Below are 23,989 nucleotides of genomic sequence, written 5' to 3' on the forward strand. Positions count from 1 at the left end.
CACATATATGACACCGTAGCCACTACCCGGGGCCACTGTACTATGGATGATCGAAAGTCCTCTTGGGCTACCATCAAAACACCAGAGAATAGGAGGCTTAAACCACATACATTTATTTTCTCACAGTTCTGGAGGCTGGGAAGTCCAAGGTCAAGGTGCCGGATGATTTGATTTCTGGTGAGGGTTTTCTTTCTGGCTAGCAGAAGGCCTCTTTCTCCTTCTGTCTTCACATAGCCCTTCCTGGGTATGTGCACGTGGGGAGACGGCAACAGCTCTCTCCCTTCCTCTTGTTATAAGGCACCAATCCCATCGTGAGGGTCCCACACTTATGACCTTAACTAACCCTACTTACCTTGCAAATGCTTCATTTCCAAATACCATCACACTGGGTGCTAGGGCTTCAACACAGGATTTCGGGCGGTGGGGGAGGTGTGTAAAACACTCTGTCCATAGCACAATGGGATAACAACTTTTAGGAGTCTTAATATGGCATCTATGGAAGTATAGTTCTCAAAGCAAAGTACCTACTACTATATAAAGTACAAAATAGAATTTATAACATGATCAAATATATGAAATATGCAAGTATGTTATTTGCCTGATTTAGTAGATAAATATATATATTTCTTTTTCTAAAGCTTCAAATTATTTCAGAGTCTTGCTAGCTTGAGGAAATTTCACTTTTTCCACTTTTAAAAATGTTGATAGGGGTGCCTGGGTGGCTCAGTCGGTTAAGCCTCTGACGTCAGCTCAGGTCATGATCTCACAGTCCGTGAGTTCGAGCCCCACGTCGGGCTCTGGGCTGATGGCTCAGAGCCTGGAGCCTGCTTCCGATTCTGTGTCTGCCTCTCTCTCTGCCCCTCCCCCGTTCATGCTCTGTCTCTCTCTGTCTCAAAAATAAATAAACGTTAAAAAAATTTTTTTAAATGTTGATATAGTAGAGTTGGTAAGCTATCTGCTTCCATTTTCAATTTGTCTTCACTAATTAGAAAATCCTTCCATGGGCCCCCCCTTGGGGTCTGGAGCACAGGTCCTAGCTGTCAGTGTCAGACCATGAGTGCAATTCATTTTGCTTTATGGGAAACAGATCTCCCACAGCACAGACTTCCTGTAGAAATCCCGTATTCTTTGTCTCATGCTCTGATAGACAGGTCTGATATGGTAAGCATTTTAAAGGCTGTACTTTAACTAAGCATGTGGTGGAGCTGGACGGGAAAGTCACATATATGGCATTATAAATAATAGGAAGGGGCACATCACTTCAATCAACACAAAAGCAAACAGAAGAAGAATATTTGCTTCTGTTTGCCAACTAGAAACATCAGATTCTCTAAGTTGATACAGAAATGCCCAAATAGCCCAATATTTTGTGAAAACTCACAGAAAAGGGATTAAAAACAGAATTTGATTTAAAGGAAGGTGCTGGGTCCCTTTTTTGTAGTATATAAGGTATTTCTAGTTTTTCTGGCATTTCTTCCTATTATATTTATTCCAATTATATTAACACCTTCCAGTAGTATTTGTTCATTTTTAAAGAAACATTACAGTCACTATTTGGCATCTTTTAAAATGCCATTCATGAGACATAAATGTGCAAACCAAAGCACTACTTGGAGGGCAGGGATGACAGCACAGACCCCATGCTTTTGTCTGTACAGGGGTATAGACACTGGCTTCTCAGCCTGGATAGTGAAAGGAGAACTTGCTGGTCTGGCCCTCTGACTTCCCACCTGACCTCGGGACAGGACAGGACATGCAGGGAGTGTGACTCTGGCATTTCTAACTTAAGGTATTTCTATTAGAAACATGCTTTGGTCAGAATCATCAAAATTAATGACACGATTCACAAGGCATCTATTATCCCTGTTCCCTCAGCTGATAATCGGAAATCAGCTTTTTGTATATTTTTCAACCATTCATATTAGTAAAGATTTGCACACCGTTCTACAGATTTTTTTTAAATGATAGGAGAGTGGTCAGTGTTTGTTTTATCAGGAATACCCCTTTCCCTTGCTTTTCTCCTGCCCCCAGAGCAGCCCCTGCCTGCCCAAGGCAGGAAGAGCTGTTGTTTGCACAGTTGAGAGTCTCTGCAAAGCTTGTAAAGCTGGACTGGTACCGACCCATCCTTTCCATGTGATTTCTAATCATTAACACTAAGTAACATAGAGGTTTATGTCACAACAGAATGTTTTATGTTGGCAGTTCTCACGTGCTCATATGGCCTGTTTACTGCAGCTTTGCCTGGAGCAGCCGAGGTGAGCACTGGTGAATGTGAGCCCATTACCTTTCACTTCTACCTGAAACTAAATCTGAGTCACTAGGTCTGAGATGCCTCATTCTTTTGTTCCTCTTCTGACCACACATGCCTGTGAAATCATATCAGGAAGGCCTTCTATCTCTCCCTAACAGGGTAATGCTCATGCCCATCAACATGCTCCTTCAAGGTCTAGGCTGTGATGTCACCACATGGGGAAAGCCCTGGGAGCAAAGGCTGTAGGATCATTAGGTGTTTATTTCAATAACCTGTCGGTGTATCAGGCTGATGACAAACACCACCTTGTATGACATTGTGTATTATTTCCCATGAAAAAACACAGATTTTGACAGTGCACTTGGGGAAAGCCATTCCTGTTAGTGCTTAGCCATCATTCTCCATTTAGTTACAGCAGCAAAGTGAATGCACATGTTACATTTAAAATCAGCACAGTGAATGATCTTCAAATTCTCAACAGTGTGGTCAGCTAAACTTGGCTTGTCAGCCCCTGTTGCTGATACTCTTCACTAGTTCATGGGTTTTGTAACAGCAACAGTCTCCAGTGTTGGTTAAAAACCCCTATTTCTATTTAACTTTGGAAAAGAGATCCAAAGTTCCTGCACAAGTTCTGGTTTTACAATTCCATACACCTGTGTGCTGGTGGTGTGTGTAGTGTGGGACAGGGGAAGACGGTGTGTCCTTTCAAAGCCAGAGGGTCAGTCCTTCACTATGCTGCTGAAACCCGAGTCTCATGCAGAACAGAAAGCACTGAATTAAAAGAAAGGAAAGAAGCTGTCTTGATTTACAGGGACTGGGCATCAATCACCGCAGGTATTTCATTATATTCTTAAACATGATAAAACATATTTAAAGACAGAAGAAGAGAAGAATGACATTCTGATAAAATCCCATGCCTCTAAGAATATATGAGCCAGTAATGAGATATTAAATGAAGTGAATTGCGTTAGTGCTACTTTGGAAAGATAAAATTCTTTACTAAGCCCACAAAAGGTGGATGTAGGTCAAAGAAACTCAAGGGGAATTTTTTTGAGGGGGAGAAATTGAGAATTAGAAATAGATAAAATTATATCACTGAAAAGGGTGAAAAAGTATTTTTAAATATGTAAAGTACAAAGTAGGCAGGCGTGTGTCCCCCAGTGATGCTGGTGGTATTTTAATGCAGCATTTGCAAACAAGATATCCTGTGTGGGAAAATAATAGGTCTTGCTGTGGACTTAATAAATGGAGGAACACAACCAATATTCAGTAGCACTGTGCTGCGTGCTTTCACAAGCATCACCCCACATGAGCAGCCTACCTGCCTCAGCAAGAATGAATTGGGGTGCCTCCTTTTAGATGAGGAAACAGATGTTCAGAGAAGCCAGTATCTTGCCCAAGGTGACAAAACAAGACCATTAACAGAGCCAGAATTTACACCCAGGTTTGTCATATGCTGATGCTCATTCCATTATTGAAAACATCAAACTTTCAGAACCCAGTTGAATAAAATCCTCAGGAATGCACTTAACAAAAAGACATGGAAAACTTGTACACCAAAAGCTCTAAGACACTGTTGAAAGAAATTACAGAAGAGTTAAATAAATGGAAAGGCATTCTGGGTGCTCGAATTGGAAAACAGCATTGCCAAGATGGTAATAATCTGCAAATTGATCTACAGACTCAATGCAATCCTATCAACCTCCCAGCTGGCATGTTGGCAGAAAAAGACAAGCTTACCTTACAATTCGCACAAATGCAAGAGACAGAATTTCTTTATTGCTGATCCTGCAATGTGCAGTTAAACCTAACAGCTTTTGAATATTAAAAAAATAACAATACCCATTTATCAGGCAGCTACTATTAGCCTAGGGAGTTATCACACTCTACCAATGTGTTCTTGCTTGAATCCCCCCTATCCGTAGGATTGTATCACTCATTTTATGTTTAAAGAAAGTGTGGTTCAAGTCCCTAGATTTGATCCTAATTCTGTCCAAATAAATTCCCACTGGCATTGTTACAGAGGGACGCTCTCTACCATGTTTACTCAAAGTGTGACCAGCACCATCTAGGATTTGGATTGTCAATTTGGGAAGTCTCAGACAGAAGCAGTGTATCAGGGCTGCCCTTCCCACCCTGCCTGTGCGACATCCCTAGCCTCACTGCCATTAACCTACAGGGAATCAATCAGCTCGGGGAATGGAAAGACATGGTCTCAGATTGTAAACCAGGGTTATATCTGAGACATAAGTAGGGGTAGGGGCAGGTGTGGCAAGCAGAGATGGGTGTTTTGTATCCCTCCCACCCAAAAGGCACTGATAGAGATGGGAGCTCAGTAATGGTCATCAAGTAGCTGACCTTCAGCAAGCATGGAGGCATGGTCTGAAGTAGGTTTACTGTGTACAGAGGGCAGACCTGTTGTCTGAAACTTCTGACAAGGAACCCATCCCATCTCTCCATGTCTCAGAATATGTTGTAAATGCCTACCCCCCGAAAAAAAAATTAACTGGAAAATCCCATCCTGGTATCTCCTGTGCCCCATATGCTGGAGCATTCCTCAAAACTATTTTTTTAATCAGTTTAAGTGTTATGTAACAAATGACAGTTGGCATTTCTGGGACCTTGAATTAAACACTGTAAACCATTTTTATCAGGGGATCTTATACAGCCACAGAAAGAGCACTGAACAGGACCTCCATGGAGTGACCAGTGGGACCTGCCAGCAGGAAAAAGGGCATTTGTGGGTCACATCAGAGGGTATTAGGGGCTGCCAAGTGCCTCCCTCAGGAATGGAATGAAAGCCAGGACTACTTGGTGTCTGCCACGTGCACAGTCACACCATGCAGCATAGTGGGGACTCTGCTGGGACAGCCACTCTGGCCTTCCATAGGGAAAGCAGCAGTGCAACCAGATTGGACCCCCCAGGGTCCCAGGTCCACCCCTGTGGCCAGTCCCTATTCTGCCACTTCCACCCTCCCAGAGTTGGGTCTTCCTTCCTCTTTCCTGGTCTACCCATCCTTTAGGGCTCCACCTCAAGAGTACCTTCAACAGAATCACTCACAAATGGACATGGAGAGTGTCAGCACCTGGCCACTATCTCTTCTCCTTCCCATACTCATGTCACCGTTTTGTTACTTTACTGCTCACCCTCCTCCCTGGTTTCTCAAGGGCTTTATCTTCCCACCCTAAAGACCTTTTCCTCCATTGCTACTCTGCTCTCCACATACACTTCTCTAGCTGGGCCAGCTCCCTTGAATTCCCTCACCTCCCCCCAACACATCTCCCTAAGCCCCACATCTGAGTGAGTAGACACTGTGGTTGAGACACCCTAGCTGAGCATCCACAGGACAAAGGATCTCAAAGGGATCCCACAATGTCTGTGGCTCTTTATTCCCAGTTTCCAGGGTCCATTCTCCTCTTCCAGATCTCCACATGCTGGGATGACTTCAGGGTCCCTCCTTCATCTTTTCTTCTTCCCTTCCAGTCTCAGTAGGCCTAGCCAATCCTAGGGCTCAATGGCCTCCAGATGTGGATGTCCACAGGAGCACCACCGTGCCTCCCTCTGGGCATACAGCCACCTGGCACCCCACTGGGAGAGAGCCCCTCAGTCTCAGAGCCATAGACACTACCCCAGTCTCCCTCCACCATTCACCAACTCCACACAAGCATTAGAGCACATGCCACATGCCAGATGTAATCCCACAGCCTGGCACAGGGAAGTGAGCAAGCTAGACAGAACCACTGCCCCATGGATCTTATAAGTAAGTCCATCAATGCCAAACCCCAGAGTCATCCTCCATTCGTCTCCATTCATCTCTTTCTGTCTTGATTCTCAGCAGCCCAATCCTACCACATCCATCTCCAGCATCCCCAACACCCAGCTTCAACCACAGCCATGCCCACCTGGACCAGGGAAGTCACTTGCTTCCCCTTGGGCCTCCACATCTGGTTCTCTTGGAGCACAAGATGTCTCTAGAAATGCTAAGCAGACCCTCTCCCTCCTCTGCTTAGAGCCTGCAAGGGCCTCCATATGTATTTAGAATGAAGTCCAAGCCCATCAGCCTGGCCTGAACTCCTGCACAATCTGGCCTCTACCAGCTGCCCCAGGCCCACTTCCTATTTCTGTACCCCCTGCACCTAGAGGTCCTCCAAAAGCAGCATCTACAACACTGGCCTCATGGTACCTGCTCCCGAAATGTCCATTTGTTCCTGGTTGGGCCCCACTTCAGGCCTTTGTATTTGTGCCTGGACCCTTTGCACACATCCTGGCATGGTTAGATCCTTTTTGTTTCAGGATCTTAGCTCCAAAATCATTTCCTTAAAGATGCTCTCCCTGACTACCACATATATTTTCCACTCTTCCCCAGTCAACCTATCACCTGAACACTTTTTCTTCATAGCACATATCACAATCTAAAACTTCTGGGTTGTTTTCTGTACCTGTTTCTCTACCTGCCCCAAGGGAGTGTGCACTCTATGATAGCCGAGACCTTGTCTGACCCACTGCTTCTGTATCCCATGCACCCAGGACAGAGCTTGGCACATAAAAATACTTGACTGTTGGTCAGATGAAAACACTAAATCTTTTTGGAAGGTACCAGCCCACACTTTTCTATGCTTCTTTCACTTCCACTTTTACTTCATACTCTGAACATTTTGATTGACTCTGGCATGTTCATGATTTATCCAGACCAGCCACTTGTGGGCATGGAAATGGCAGTGACCAGAGGGACACTAGGCACCCAGGTCATGAGGTCACCCATTCGGGTCTGCTCTTAACCTGTCTAGTTATAAGTGTGAGTGTCCATCAAGCATTTGATGACAGTGGTGCTAGCTTTACTTTGTCACGATTCTCCCATACTCGGCATGCCAGCAGGACAGAATGTGAGCTCACAGCATCTTCTCCAGCACAGGAGGCGAGAAAATCACAAGCCAAAGTAGTCAAAGTAGCCCTGCATGTGAAACTTTTATGAAAGATGGTCTGAAAATCTCCAGGAACCTGTGTTAATATAAGAGGTTACTGTTTCCAAAGAATATTTTATATTGAGGGAAAATCCAGTTAAAATTTAAGTCCACTTAAACCAGCAACCAAACTTCACAATAGTGTGCATGTGCACATGTGGGCTTTATGCCAAAAAAAAAAAAAAAAAAGAAAGAAACCCAAAGCTATGTAAGTGAGTTCATTCCATCTTTAACAAGATTTACATTATAATTACAAATGTGTGCTAATTCTCAGAGCAAAGAATGACAGAGTGTTGTTTAGGTTTGCTGGTGTAATTAATTCTTCCAGTGAAACTGACTTTGATAAGAATTGGAAACAGAATGATTTGGGGCAAAGTATTCAAGGCTTCCCTAACTTTTCTGAGGACATCTCAATACTTGGATAGCCTTGTATTGCAAAGTGCCTAACCTTCCTGAAGTCATAGATGTTCTCTTCCATTACTAATGGGTTAGCACAGTGGGACTATCATAATCACCATTTCACATGAAGCCAGCACCAGAGTCACCCACATCCCCACTGTACTCCTGCCACTGCGCAAGATGCGTGGTTTCCCTTTGCTTGGAGGATCTGGCTGGCAGCAGGATGTTCCTGCTGGATGGCAGGGAAAGGTGCTGCTATGGGAAGGGCAGGGCTGCTTGAAGATGGTGAGCTGGTCAGTAAGCCCCATCCCGGTCAGCCCCATGACCAGGGAGGATCTTCATCCTCCATGTAGAGGGGGAGGGCACTATTCAACAGTCCTACCTGCCCCTGTTCTTATACTCTCTGTACTCAGTGGTGTGGGATGGGGGATTCTGCAAAATCTGACTCAGCCCATTCTGTGAAGAAAACAGAAGGCATTCCTGTCCTTTATCCTGCAAGGGGATGATGATGACATTTTGTTGTTTGTTTTTCCTTTGGGACTTGGAGGTTTACCAAAGTCTCCTAAGCCAGGATGGAAATACAAATGTCCCCTGGGGTGGGCCCTGCAGATCTCAGACCAGACATTGGAGAGGCCTCCAAAGCTGCAGCTGAGCTGAGCCTACCCTTCCTCTCGCTCACCTGCCCAGCTCACCTCTCTCCTGTCTAGCAAGTGCCCACCTCTGACCTCTCACAGCAGAGCTAGGGGGCTGCTTCCTGGGTTCAGTGTCACTCTTAGCAGGACCCTGACACTGACAGAAAACCATAATGTCTACCAGGAACCAGCAAAAGGAGTGGGCATGTTCTGAGGGGCGTGGATGGAGAAGGTGGTACTCAGTGCCTGTGTGGGCGCCTAGTTTACCACAAGCACAAAGGCAGAGAAGCACAGTGGTCAACAGCATCAACTCTAGCTGGGCCCTGTTACCTGGGTCTTTTGAGCAGACTTGTGCCTCGCTGAGCATCAGGTGCTCTGTCTGTTAAACAGAAATAGCAGGATGTCATAACGCACCCATAATGGAGTATCTATTTTAACTCTATTTTTGTTCCTTTTACCCATCTTTGCAATTTCTTTTTCTTCTTACTTTTTATACTTTTTGTGTTTTTGTTTTTGTTTCCAAAATGTATTTGCATCAAAGAAAACTATCAGCTTCCTGAGGGAAGGTACTGCATCTTTTATTTTATTGTGTTCCCAGAAAGCACATAACACGTAGTGGGTGCCCAATGACTTGGCACTCAGTGAGCAAATGAATTAAATATCTTTACTCATAACCATATCTCTAATTTTCTTCAAATACTCCCAAATGCTGTCAAGTGATGTCCTTTGCCAACAGTTGATTAGTGTCATCGTTTAATCTTAACATAAATGTTAGCGTCAGGTCCCCACTTGGGAGCCACTCCTAGGATGTACCCCACATATGTCTATACCCCCAGGTTTCAGGAATCCTTGATGTACTTTGCCTGGGTCCACTGTGGGAATAATGCCAAAACCCCTTTGCATGCAGCAGCTCCTATGACTAGCCTTGCCTGTGGCCCTGCAGTGGGCCCACCTCTGTGATAATCAGGGGCTGATAATGTTCAGGCAATAGCATCTGAGACTTCCCCCCTTTAATCAACTGTACCTGTCAACCTGTCAACCTGTCAACCTGCTGAGAGTGAGTGTGCATTGTTTTGACATGACTTGTTCTGCACAAAGACCCCACGAATGTCCTGCCCTCTCCAAGCTGTTTGCAAATGGTATTCTCCCAGACTGTAGAGATCTCAAATCTTCAGGGGCATCCTTTATTATGCTGTACCTTTTTAGTATTCCACTAGTCACCACTTATATGTTCAAAAAGCTCTCAAAACTGATTGCAACCAACCTCACATTCACCCCAGCCAATTGGTTGGCATCTTAAAGAGCAAATCCACAGGGCCTGTTGAACAAAGCATATTTGGCCTATTGAAACCTTATTTTCTGTGAGTTTTATGATATCAGCCACATGAACAGGTCCACCTACCCTCACCTGCTGCAGCAGTTAGACCCATTAGGGAGAAAAGGGCCATGACCCTGTGGCACCTCACTATGGGGCTCAGCCATCTTTGCTGGACTCAGGAAGGTTGGTCTGAGCCAGCTCCTCTGGGATTTGCTTCCTCCCTGGTCTGCTTCCACTCAGATGGTTTTAGTTCATGGAATGCAGGCATGGCATCTGCCTCCTCACCTTCTGTGCCCACCTGGAACTTGGCTCCCATGCTGCAGCATTGCCTCATCCACTATACCAAGGCTTCTGACCAGCCCGTCCTCTGGAACTTGCCTCTGCTAAGGCCCCATACAAGCAAATGTAGTAACAGCTATGGCATGCTGGCTCCAAGTTGGCAGATCCTACTAAGGGCTATTTATCTCTCACCTCATGTAATCTCCATGACAACACACACCAGAGCAACTGGTGCCTCTTTTTCATTCACACAGAAACTGAGGTACAGAGAGGATGATGATTTCCCAAAAGGCAAGGGACAGGCCAGATTCATACCTGGGGAGAGTGACTACAGAGGCCCCAGGTACACACTCATTTACACCCCATACCTTCCCCTTCTCTCTGCCCAGGCCCCAGCTGACCCTCCATCAAGCTGCTGTGACTTGGTTTCCCCTCCTCTCTGCCTCTCTCCATGTCCCAAATGCCACAAGCGAATCCCATCCTTTCAGGCTCATAGGCAAAGCATAAATAGGAGTTTTAGGTGAAATAACCCTCTATAAATAAAAATCAAGAAGCCACAAAGACAAGCTTTTTCTAAAGTACTCAAAGGACTGTAACCTGTGTGCTTTTCATTCAGTCATGGAAACAAACTGATCTCCCCAAAAGAACCAAGCACAACAGAAGAATTCCTCTTTGCTCTCCACCCCAGTCATTACTAGGAGCAAAATAGAAAGAATCCACTCATATTAAAAGCCTGGGGTCCCAAATTCACCCCATGGTCCTCACCTGACAGCTTGTGTTCTAAGGCTCCTGGCTGCCCTATCTCTCTCCCTGCCACCCCTCTGCCATTATTTATAGGCAGAAGTTCAGTGGACCCATCTTTGAGTACTGTGTTTAGATCCTGCCAGCTAGATGAACCAGGGACTCAGATGCCCCCAAGGCAGAGGGTGTTGCTTGGTGAAGACATGAAACATGCCATGAGGCTTTTTAACAGTCCAGGGGCTGTGGACAGAAAGTCTCATCCTTGACTAGGTGCCTGCAGCTGTCTGTGTCCCCAGTGCTGTACACTGGCTTATTGCCTGCCAGACTTTCCAGTGGGAATCCCAGGGCAGCAGTGATGTTCACAGTGACTGGGTTTACTGCTCAGGATGTGTGTGTGTGTGTGTGTGTGTGTGTGTGTGTGTGTCCATGTGAGCGTTAATGTGTGTGTTCATGTCTCTGTGTGTGTGAGTAGGTGTATCTATGTATGTATGTTGGTATGTGACTGCCCATGTAAACATGTGTATGCACATGTTTGCCTATGTATCTGTATGAAGGAATGTGGATGGGAAGGTGGCCTCCATATGTAGAAAATATTGTCTCATAAAAGAAGCTGGACATCCAGTTCTAGGTCAGGGCACCTGCAGGAATCTTGGCCTCCACAGGCATCTTAGACTTGCCAAGATCACGAACAGGGCTGAGTCACTGCAGGGGAAATGAGAACTAACACAGAAAAGGCTTTTTACATACAACAGGGGGAAAATCCTGACCCAAAGATCAATGCCCCATTCTAGAACAGCAAAGCAATGCCAACTCTTTTTCATCCCAGAGCCCAGTCATGCCCTGGCACAGGTCTGGCATTAAGGGCAGTGGAAAGTTCAGGGGTGATGTCTCTAGCTGAGAATCCTGGCAGAGAGTCTTATTCCATATTTGCCTCCAATTCTGCAAAACACTCACACCTTGGTACCACTTACCTCATTGATATGACACCCTGGGCCTGCCTGAGGAATGGAAAGCTCTCATCAAAGGCTGCATAAATGGAAATTCATCTTCCAAAGCAGGAACCTGTGCAGTGCATAGGGGAGGGCTCCTTGCACCCATGTCTATAGGTACCAGGACAGAGGAAGCCTGCCCCTTTTCAGCTTGTCACTGGAGTTCCAGGAATGGTCTGGAGCCTGAAGAAGGGTTCAAAGTGGTGATTTATCATCACCCTGCTTAAGTGCTTGTACATCTGGTCTACCTTGTTCTCAACATACCATCAGGCAGTATGAACTGCAATTATGTGACAGTGGACATCAAGCATGGACGAGAAGAATAGTTTCTCCACAAGGCACTGTTTTAAGCACTTTGCAGGTAGGAAGGATAAGAAATATCTGTTTATTTTGGTTTTCCACTTCAGTGTGAATGCAGCAACTTGCATGATCCAGCTTGGCTAGTGGGTAACGTTCAAACAAGTGAGTTCAGGTTGTGCAGGCTTTGTGGTGCTTGGACTCAGAAAAAGTGCAGTGCCACCCCCACTTCACTATGTTGGTCAAAGTCAGAAATACAGCCATCTGGATTTTCGAGGGGGGAGTAATGGACTCTACTTGATGGGAGATGTGAGTGTATCACAGTGCAAAGCAGGATATGTGGGGAGATGAGAGGAGTCACTGCAACCCATTTTTCCAAACAATCTACCACACCTCACAAGGGCAAAATATTATAGAGGGGATAAGATAGGGAGGGGAGGTTGGCATGTGTATGGTCATGCATGCACGCACATGTATACATGAACATGTGCGTGCATGCAGATACATGCATAAACATACCCATATAGGCAGGTACATATTCATTTAGCCTCATGCATACCAAGAAGTGTGCTAGACCCTCTGCAAACTTCACGTTGTTTGAGATAACAGCACTTGTCTCCAATTTAGAAGTGAAAAAACTAGAGCATAGAGGTTAGTCAGGAGAGTCATGGACTGGTCCCTTCTGAGCCTGGGTTCTGACCATGTCTCCTTGCAACATTCATTCCAATGAACCCAAAGATGCAGTTGTCTCCAACTCTTGCATTGTTTTATATCTCTGAAGATTTAAATAAAAAGGATGCTCATAATTCATTTTTATTATGTATTACAGAAGACAAAATTAAGCATATTATATTTCTTGACCCCAAATCCAGGTTATATAAGTTTACCTAAGACAAGTAAAACCATATGTAAGAGTCTTCAGCAAGCCTACACTGTTGGCATCTCCAGATGAACAGCTGCTACCCTCCCTTGGCTCAGACCAGGGACAACAGAGGTAGTCATGCTCTTCTGTGCTCCAAATACCCCCATCTCTTCCCCCTACCCACTCCTTTTACCTTAGCTCTTTGCTACCTGGCTGCTTAAAGTGCAGCCCAGGAACCAGCAGCATTGTTATCACCTGACACTTGGTAGGAATGCAGGCTTGCAGGCTCCAGCCCAGACCTGATGAACTAGGGTCTGTGTGCCTGCAAATCCCCAGGTGCTTTGTGAATGTATTAGTTTGAGGAATACAGCTTTAACAGATGCTTCAGCAAGCAAAAGTGATTCAGCTGATCCTTTAATATTATTGACCCAAATCAATTTATATTCTTTACATGATTTGCATGCAAGCCAATTTTTCAATATCCTCAGGTGAACCTACTGTGCAGTCAAGTCTGAGCACCACCTGGACCTGGGCTACTCAGAATGAGGCAATAGCATGAGCTAGGAGCATGGTGCAGGTTCAGGATCCCCCACCCCAGCTTCCTCAGAACCTGCACTTTACCAGCACCCAGATGTGCTCACTCAAGCTGAGAAGTTCTGCTTGGCCTCAGTCCAGGTTCTCTGCTTGGCTTCCCCAACCCAAGCTCAAGGTTTGCTGCCTCTCTTTTACCTACCTTACTGCCATCCCTCCCACACACACTATACACAATTTCAGAATCATCAGCAAACCAGTGACTGTTCTTTTTTGCTCAGAAACACACATGTTCTGAACTTCCCACCTTACATCTATCCCATGTGTCTTGGGGTGGGTGACAATCACAGGCTGAGTGGAGAATGCACTCTAGGATATCACTTTGGCCCACCTTCACTTGGAGGCAGGAAAAGCAGTTCCTCACCCTTACTCCAGGCATTCCTTTAACCAAGAATGGCTGCAGACATGGTCTAGCCAAAGAAACCTGTGGACAAATGTCTTTGGGGGACTCTGGCCACCTCTCCCACTTCTTGCCTTGATCTCAGATGTGATGTCTTGGGTTGCAGCAGCCATCTGGGACCCAGGAGGATGGCAGAGCTTCAGCCCTGAGTGCACTGAGCTGCTGAGTCAGCCCCTCCCACCTCCAGCATCTTCAGCTAAAAAACTGCTACCTTCCCTTGACTTGGGCCAAATAGCAGAAGCAGTCCTCCTCTCGTAGGCTGGTAGCTCATCAGAGTAAGAAACCCCAGTGTTCAGCTCCTGTGTCCCTGCTTTTCTGTTATTCTTGCTGTTTCAGTTTGTGAAACTAAAAGAAACCTCATTTAAAATAGGGTCAAGAGGGGTGCCTGGGTGACTCAGTCGGTTAAGCGTCCGACTTCAGCTCAGGTCATGATCTCGCGGTCCGTGAGTTCAAGCCCCGCGTCGGGCTCTGTGCTGACCGCTCAGAGCCTGGAGCCTGTTTCTGATTCTGTGTCTCCCTCTCTCTCTGACCCTCCCCCGTTCATGCTCTGTATCTCTCTGTCTCAAAAATAAATAAATGTTAAAAAAAATTTTAAAAAAATTATAAAAAAAATAAAATAGGGTCAAGAGAAAGACTATGGAATGGGAGGAGATATTTGCAAATGACATCTGATAAAGGGTTAGTACCCAAAACATATAAAGAACTTATAAAACTCAACATTCCGAAAACAAATAATTCAATTTAAATATGGGAAGACCACATGAATATACATTTTTCCAAAGGAGACATCCGGATGGCCAACAGACACATGAAAGGATGTTCAATCACTCATCATCAGAGAAATGCAAATCAAAACTACAATGAGATACCACCTCACACCTGTCAGAATAGCTAATATCAAAAATACAAGAAACAAGTGAGGTGAGGATGTGGAGAAGAAGGAACTCTTATGCACTGTTGGTGGGAATGTAAACTGGTGCAACTACTGTGGAAAACAGTATGGAGTTTCCTCAAAATATTAAAAATAAAACTGTCCTCGGATCCAGTAATCACATAACTGGGTATTTACCCCAAAATACAAAAACACTAATTCAAAGTGATATATGCCCCCTTATGTTTATTTCAGCATTATTTACAATAGCCAAATTTTGGAAGCAGCCCAAGTGTCCATCAAGAGATGAATGGATAAAGAAGATATAGTGTATATATGCAATGGAATATTATCCAGCCATAAAGAATAATGAAATCTGCCATTTTCAATCACAGAGATGGAGCCAGAGAGTATTATCATAAGTGAAATAAGTTAGTTACAAAAAGATAAACACCATATGATTTCACTCATATGTAGAATTAAGAAACAAAACAAATGAGCAAGAGTAAAAAATAGAGAAACAAGAGACACTTTAGAGAACAGATTGATGGTTAACAGTGGGAAGAGGAATGGAGGGATGGGTGAAATATGTTATGGGGATTAAACATTACACTTATCATGATGAAAAAATAAATTAAATTAAATTAAATTAAATTAAATCTAAAAAGTAAAAAAAAATTGCAGACTGGCCACATTATTCTAATAAATGGTAGCATAATCATAATTCTATCTGAACTTGCAAATAGATGATCATTTCCATAATATTTTGTTCTTTGTGAAAAACACACAATAATATGGTTTTCACTCAAAGCCCTGGATAAGTTAGAGAATCATAGCATGATGCTTGAGACCTTCCAGTCTTCTACCTCTTCCAGAGTGTCAATACTATAAGTGATAATTTCTATCATGACAAGCCAAACACAATGCAAGACAGTCAGTGCTTTCTGAATTGCCACTCTATTAGGAATCATTTTAGTTTAGCTGTATTTAATAGTTCTAATAGTTATTAACTAGATTCTAGACAAATAAATACTTGCTCACTGTACAAAAGTATAGAGAACTACTTTATAATTCTAATGAGGTAATATACTACTTGCATGTTGCCTGACAACTTACAGGCCAAACTGCCAGAATGCGTGTCATCACAAAAAAGAAAAAAAAAAATAAATAAAAATAAAATAGAGCCAAGAAGTCAGAAGGGGAGCACACATGCCCTCCCACCCCTCAATTGCAGACCTCAGGAGGAAGGTACCTTGCATTTTCCATCAGGAAGAAGCCTACTTTACTAGATCCAGAAGGAGTAGGAAAGATTTTCTCCTTGCCCAGCAACAGTCCAGCCAATGAGAAACTGCTACAACTCAGCCAATGAGAAATCATCACTATCCTAAATTCATGTTCCTTCCATGGACTTTCATTAAAGCAGCCCCTCCCAACTTCCTCCTTTTTCTCTATAAAGTAATGGCTCCTCTCCTTTGTCTTTCAGACTTGCCTTTAGTTTGGCCATAGCCTACATGTCTCAAATTACAATTTTTCTGCCATTCTCAAATAAACCTATTTTGTTGGTAAAATAACCGGCTGTTTTATTTTTAAGCTTGACAATCTCTAACCTATGTACTCACACAGTTGCAAAAAGAGGTCTATGTATTTTGCACCTCAAAAAAAAAAAAAGACAAAAAAAATCAAAAAGCAAAAAAGCTAGATCCAAATCAGCTTTGCCACTGATTTCTGTATAAATCTAGAGAAGTTATTAGACATACAAGGACATGAAACTTCTAATTCTTTTTCTCACCTTTCCCTTCCATCTCTTGAGTGAAAATACTGGAGAATGATGGAATTGAGCAAAATTCCTAAGACCTAGAATTCACTTACACAATAACTAATGCACTATATAACACGCAATATTGGTGCTATTAACCTATGCCCTCTAGAATATACTTTTGAGACATAATTTGACACACTAAGAATTTATGTTGATACTGGAAAATAAGTAACGAGGTGTGGAAGAACCCACATACTAAAAAGATGGATCTGGATCATTTGCTGTTGAGAAAGGTTCCACTTTTATCTGTGATCTAAAGACCTACCAAGTCAGTTTGCTTTTAAGTATTTGTGTCAGATCATATTTCCCAAAGATGGACATAACAGTATTTTGCATCCCACAATTACTTCACAATGTTGCTTTGGCACTCCTGTCATTGGGAGGTGGGGGCTCTGTCCCCTTTCCTGAATCTAGGTGGGCTTGTGATTCATGTGTAATTGATGAAATGTGGTGGGAGTGCCATTATGTGCCTCCTGAGGCAGAAAAGTCCACATGACTTATGTCTTCTGCTGGAAGACTCACACTGGAACGCTGAGAAGTCACTGAGGAAGTCCAACATCTTGAGGCCACCATTCTGCAAAGAAGCCCAATACAGCCCACGTGGAGAGGCCACATGGAGAGTTCCAGAGCTGCCCAGCTGACCTCCAGCTGCCCAAATTCCCCAATCTCCCAGTGCTAGATATCCTCTGTCTGCACCCTAACAACAGACCAGAATTGGATGTAGCCAGCTGTTCTCTCCCAAACTGTCAACCCTCTGACACTGTGAGCATTTTATGGTGGTAAGTTTTGGGGCAATCTGCATGCAGCAATAGAGAGCCACAGTTGTTTGTGAGCTAATTTGACTGTCTACAGTTTCCCATCCAGTCCTCTAGACCTCAATAAACACTATTGGTGCAGATTAGGTTCTGAGGCCATATAGAAATGCCATATCTGATCTTTGACCCTTATCCTGAACTCTCTGCCTGGAAGATCCCTTCTTTCTACTTCTCTGGTCTAATCAGTCTTGATTGAGCCTTGCCAGAATGTCCCCACCCCTCGCTCTGACTGAGGTCTCTTTCCAAGCCCCACAGCCCGTGTACTCACCTGCATCATCTCGCTTGCAGGCATGTAGAGCAAATGAAGCCCCATCCCACCAGCAAGACAAGCCATTGAAGGTACAGTGAAGGTACCCAAATGTTCCTCTTCTCTCTGACATTTAACACAAGATAGAGTGCATGGTAGGCACTTGAGATATGTTGAATGAACTACTTCTAAAGAGTCTACACGGTTGTGGGGCATAGAGCCATGGGAGAGGGCTTGCGTGAGTGTGCACAGAAAGGATGAGAACTCACTCAAGCTGGGGATGGTGGGCAGGAGAACAGAAAAGCTTTTGCCAGAGGAGGGCATGGGGTTGAGTGGAAATCAAGGAAGGCCAAACATGGACTGAGCACCTCCTACTGGGTGCCAGGCTCCAGGCACAGGGTATAGGAGTACAAAATAATGTCTTTTCTGATTTTTTAGTTTTTTCAAACAGTAATAATTAATCAATAAGAACATTAGAAAAGTACATAAAGAAAAATCTGCATATAATGTTGGGGCCTCTTCTCTAGTCTTTCCCAAATACATATGCATTTTTCTCCCTCTACATGTAAGTACATGTGGTTTTGAGTCCTGCTTTGTCACTGTAACCTGAGCATGCATCACTCGCTCTGCATACCTTTTATTCCACTCCTAGGAGGCCCTAGGTTTCCCACTTCCCCAAAGTGTGTATGAACATGTAACTAAAAAACTTTATCCAGACCTCTTATGATTTCCATAGGATAGATTTTTGTTTAATTTTTTATTGTAAAGGCAACACATTTACTTTTGTAAATTTAAACTATACCAATGTATAAAGTAAAAAATGAAAGTTTCTACTTCTGCCCTATTCCTCATAGCTATGTACTATTAATAATTTGGGGAATAGCCTTCCAGCAATTTTTGATGGAATATACAAACTATCCCCACCACACACACACAGCATAACACATTCACACAATTTTTTTTTAACATATTTTCTCTAGATTTCTATCTTTATTAGCCTATCATGGACATGCATCCATACAAATAGATACCAGGCATGGCCCTGGTCAATGAACCAAGTACTGAGTTTATCTTATTATTTATTGGAAGAACATCATTTCTACATGATATTTAATCCCTTCATGACAAGCATTTAGGGTTTTTTTTCCCTGATATTTCATTACTTCAGGTGCACATGTGCATGTTTTGCAGGTACCTTAGAACTGCAGCTTAATGGGTTCATGCATGGGGTCCAGGAGGTAACAGAAGGACCTGGGTGAACATTTCAAATAGCTTTTGAGACAAGGGCTGACTCAGCTCTCCTGCACAGAGAATCAGAGAGCCCATGTTTTCTTCAGGCATCCTTACTGACCTGAGCAGCACCATCTTTGAATCTACACAATTGTTTTCGAAGGAAGATATGTCTTCCGAAACTAAATTTTCTATTTTCACAATTATAACTAAGGATGAACACTTTTTCATATATTTATATATCAGTCATTCCCATTTCATCTCAACTTTTTCTCCATGGCACATGCTCAGTTTTCTTTTTTTTCTTTTTTTTTTTTTTTTTAATTTTTTTCAACGTTTTTTTATTTATTCTTGGGACAGAGAGAGACAGAGCATGAACGGGGGAGGGGCAGAGAAAGAGGGAGACACAGAATCGGAAACAGGCTCCAGGCTCCGAGCCATCAGCCCAGAGCCTGACGCGGGGCTCGAACTCACGGACCGTGAGATCGTGACCTGGCTGAAGTCGGCCGCTTAACCGACTGCGCCACCCAGGCGCCCCATGCTCAGTTTTCGATGAAGTTGTTTGGTTTCTTATTGCTTACTCTGCAAGGATTAAGCATTGTTACATTTGTCATAAATGTTTATTTCCAGGCTATTTTATGCTTTTTAATTTTTGCTTACAGTGTTTATTGCACAGAATGAGTAACATATATTTGGTTATTCTTTATCAATATTCTCATTTGGAAATGCTACTAAGACATTCAACTGTAGGCTGAATTTATTTATGCTTTTTATATTTATTTACCGATGTTTCTCTTTATATTCACTCAGAAATTTTCATAATGTGGAGGGATATAATTTGACTGTATATCCAAACAGCCAACTTCCTACATGCCAGTTGTTGATCAATCCAGCTCGTTCCGATTGCCATGCTGTCTTTGCCAATACAATAAGCTCTTGGGATCGGAATCTATTCCAGAGTTCTCTATCTTACCTATAATGGCAAACTGAATGTGGTCACAAATTCTTTGACACGTCTCTCTTTAGGAAGTTGGATCTAATTCACCTCTTCTTTAATATGGGCTAGTTTAGACACTCACCTATTAAAACAAAATGGAGTTGGGCTGAATAAGCCTGTACTCTGTGCCTCATTCATGCTCACTCTTGGAGCGCCAGCTAAGGCACACAAAATCTACCTTGAGTCTGCCATGCTGTGAGGAAGCTCCAGACAAAGGCTAGGTGTACGCACTCCAGGTGACAGTCCCATCTGGGTTTAGCCTTCAAGTGAGCCCAGCCCAGGCACCTGCAATATAGAGCAAAGAAGCCCCAGTGACTTCAGCCCCAGCCATCAGTCTTCAGAGCTGAAGCCCCAAACATTATGGAGCAGATACAAGGCATCTCTGCTGTGCTGTGCCTTTTCTGAATTTCTGACCCATGTATCCATGAGCACAAAATTCTGGAGGCAGTTTGTTATGAACAATAGGTAACTAGAACAGTCTGTCAATTATTTGCTAGTAATTAGAACCTTAGAGCTCCAATGAATGTGAGATTGTTTTTATTGTGATAAAAACATAACGGTAGGTGCACCTGGGTGACTCAGTTAAGTGTCCAACTCTTGATTTCAGCTCATGACCTGTGAGTTTGAGTCTCATGACTTGTGAGTTTGTAACTTGTAAGTCTCATGACTTGTGAGTTTGAGCCCCGTGTCAGTCTCTGTGCTAATGGTATGGAGCCTGCTTGGGATCCTCTCTCTCTGTCTCTCTCTGCCCCTCCCCTGCTCTCTCTCTCTCTTTCAAATAAATAAAATAAACATAAAAAAAAGACATAACACAAAATTTACCATCTTAACCATTTTCATGTGTATAGTTCAACAGTGTTATATTCATATTGTGAATCAGATCTCCAGAATTTATTTTTGTGGCACTGACTCCCCCCCCCCCCACTTCCCACACCGAACTTTCTTCTCTACTCTATCCTTTATTTGCATTTTGTAGTAACTCCATGAAGGACGCAGGTAGGTACCCTCACCATTTTACAGATGAGAAAGAACCAGAGTCAATGTCCTCATATTGTCCCCTGGGATCTTAAGTGACAGGCATCTGGATCATCTGGTAGCAGAGAGCCCACAGATTTTGCCCAGAGATGGAGTAATCAGCCTAATAAGCAGCCAAGCAACTAGTCTCACCATTGTGGGTTTTTAAATTGAGATATAATTGACATATAACATTATGTTAGTTTCAGGTATATAACATAATGATTCAATATTTATATTTATTATAAAATAACCTCAATAAGTCTAGTTAACATCCATCACCATGCATACTTGCACTTTATTTTCATGTGATGAGAACTTTTAAGATGTCTTAGCAACTTTCAAATATTCAACATGGTATTATTAACTATAGCCACCATGCTACACATTACATCCCCAGGACTTATTGATTTTATAACTGGAACTTTTTACTTTTTGACCCTCTTCATCCATTTACCCCACTCCCCTCCCCCTCCTCCTCTGGCAACCACCAATTTGTTTTTAGCATCTATAAGTTCAGTGTTTGTTTCTTAGGGAGTTTAGTTTTTGTTTTTGTTTTTGTTTTTAGATTTCACATACAAGTGATACCATACAGTATTTGTTTTCCTTATTCCACTTACCACAATTCTCTCAAGTTTTATCCATGTTACTGCAAATGGCAGGATTTCCTTTTTTATGGCTGGATAATATTCGTGTGTGTGTGTGTGTGTGTGTGTGTGTGTGTGTGTGTGTAAGAAATTCTTTATTCACTGATGGACACTTAAGTTGCTTTCTAATGCTTAAATGCACATGGAGATGCATATATCTTTTTGAGTTATAACCTAATTTTCTTTGGACAAATACCCAGAAGTGGAATTGGTGGATTATGTGGTTCTATTATTTATTTATTTATTTATTTATTTATTTATTTATTCATTTTTTGAGGACCTCCAAACTGCTTCCTATAGTAGTTGCACTAATTTACATTCCCACCAATACTGCACAGGGGTTCTCTTTTCCACATGCTATTTTTTGTTTTTTGTTTTTTTGGTAATGGCAATTCTATTAGGTGTGAGGTGATATCTCATAATGGATTTGATTTATATTTCCCTGATGATTAGTGATGTTGAGCAACTTTTCAGGTACCTGTTGATCATCTGTATCTCTTCTTTGGAAAAGTGTCCATTTTTTAATTTTTTTAAATTTACATCCAAATTAGTTAGCATATAGTGCAACGATGATTTCAGGAGTAGATTACTTAATGCCCCTTACCCATTCAGCCCATCCCCTCTCCCACAACCCCTCCAGTAACCCTCTGTTTGTTCTCCATATTTAAGAGTCTCTTCTGTTTTGTCCCCCTCCCTGTTTTTATATTATTTTTGCTTCCCTTCCCTTATGTTCATCTGTTTTGTATCTTAAAGTCCTCATATGAGTCAAGTCATATGATATTTGTCTTTCTCTAAGTTTGCTTAACATAATACCCTCTAGTTTCATCCACGTAGTTGCAAACGGAAATATTTCATTCTTTTTGATTGCCAAGTAATACTCCATTGTGTGTGTGTGTGTGTGTGTGTGTGTGTGTGTGTGTGTGTGTGTGTGTATCTCACATCTTCTTTATCCATTCATCCATTGATGGATATTTGGGCTCTTTCCATACTTTGGCTATTGTTGATAGTGCTGCTATAAACATGGGGGTGCATGTGCCCCTTCAAAACAGTATATCTGTATCTCTTGGATAAATACCTAGTAGTGCAATTGCTGGGATGTAGGGTAGTTCTATTTTTAATTTTTTGAGGAACCTCCACACTGTTTTCCACCAGCTTGCATTTCCACCAGTAGTGCAAAAGAGATCCTCTTTCTCTGCATCCTCGCCAACATCTGTTGTTGCCTGAGTTGTTCATGTTAGCCATTGTGACAGGTGTAAGGTGGTATCTCATTATGGTTTTGATTTGTATTTTCCTGATGATGAGTGATGTTGACCATTTTCTTGTGTGTTGGTTGGCCATCTGGATGTTTTCTTTGGAGAGGTGTCTATTCATGTCTTTCGCCCATTTCTTCACTGGATTATTTGCTTTTTGGGTGTTGAGTTTGATAAGTTCTTTATAGATTTTGGATACTAACCCTTTATGTGATATGTATTTTGCAAAAATGTCCATTTTTAATCAAATTGTTTTTGTTGTTGCTGTTGAATTTTATGAGTCCTTTGTATATTTTGCGTATTAACTCCTTATCAGATATATGATTTACGAAACTTCTCTCCCATTTGGTAGGCTTCTTTTTAATTTTGTTGATGATTTCCTTTACTGTGAAGAAGCTTTTCAGTTTGATATAGTTCCACTTATTAATATTTGCTTTTGTTGACTCTGCTTTTGGTGTCAAATCCATCAGGGCCTTTTGTAGTTCCACAGAAATTTGAGGATTGTTTGTTCTCTATGTGAAAAATGCCATTGGAATTTGATAGGGAGTACATTGAATCTGTAGATTGCTTTGTGTAGTATGGACATTTTAACAATACTAATTTTTTCAATCCATGTGCACAAAGTATCTTTCCATTTATTTGTGTCTTTTTCAATTTCTATCATCAATGTCTTATAGTTTTCAGTGTACGTGTCTTTCACCTCCTTGCTTAAATTTATTCATAGGCATTTTATCCTTTTTGATGCAATTGTAAATCAACTTTTTTTCTTAATTTCTATTTCTTATAGTTTGTTATTAGTATATAGAAAGGCAACAGATTTTTGTATATCAATTTTTGTATCCTACAACTTTATTGATTGTGTGTGTGTGTGTGTGTGTGTGTAGGATTTAGTGTTTTCTTTTTTTTTTATTTTTTTTTTTTTTAATTTTTTTTTTCAACGTTTATTTATTTTTGGGACACAGAGAGACAGAGCATGAACGGGGGAGGGGCAGAGAGAGAGGGAGACACAGAATCGGAAACAGGCTCCAGGCTCTGAGCCATCAGCCCAGAGCCTGACGCGGGGCTCGAACTCACGGACCGCGAGATCGTGACCTGGCTGAAGTCGGACGCTTAACCGACTGCGCCACCCAGGCGCCCCGGATTTAGTGTTTTCTATACATGATATCATGTCACCTGCAAGTAGTGACAGTTTTACTTCTTCCCAGTTTGGATGTCTTTTATTTCTTTTTCTTGTCTAATTGCTCTTGTTAGAACATCCGCTATATTGAATAAAAGTGGTGAGAATGGGAATCTCTGTCTTGTTCCTTATCTTAGAGGAAAAGTTTTCAGGTTTTCACTGTTAAGTATGATGTTAGCTGTGGACTCATCATATATGGTC

At 42.5% G+C, this 23,989-nt stretch overlaps 1 protein-coding gene across 13 annotated transcripts in view; it reads right to left on the minus strand.

Moving 5' to 3' along the window:
* SYNDIG1 (synapse differentiation inducing 1) overlaps positions 1-23,989 on the minus strand; it is a 186,226-nt gene that overhangs the window by 148,549 nt on the left and 13,688 nt on the right. For 2 of the 13 annotated variants that reach the window (XM_086701536.1, XM_086701537.1), the window contains exons 2-3: positions 19,783-19,985; positions 17,495-17,599 (exon numbers count right to left, since the gene is read on the minus strand). The exons of 9 other annotated variants lie outside the window; for them this stretch is intronic. The gene's annotated coding sequence lies outside the window, so the exon portion shown is untranslated. Of the gene's footprint in view, positions 1-17,494; positions 17,600-19,782; positions 19,986-23,989 lie in introns of those variants that run through there. 2 more of the 13 variants (XM_086701540.1, XM_086701535.1) reach the window with 2 other exon arrangements.

The sequence above is a fragment of the Puma concolor genome, chromosome A3 (assembly GCF_028749965.1).
Source record: "Puma concolor isolate L17-30 chromosome A3, mPumCon1.1.hap2, whole genome shotgun sequence".
NCBI lineage: Eukaryota > Metazoa > Chordata > Mammalia > Carnivora > Felidae > Puma > Puma concolor.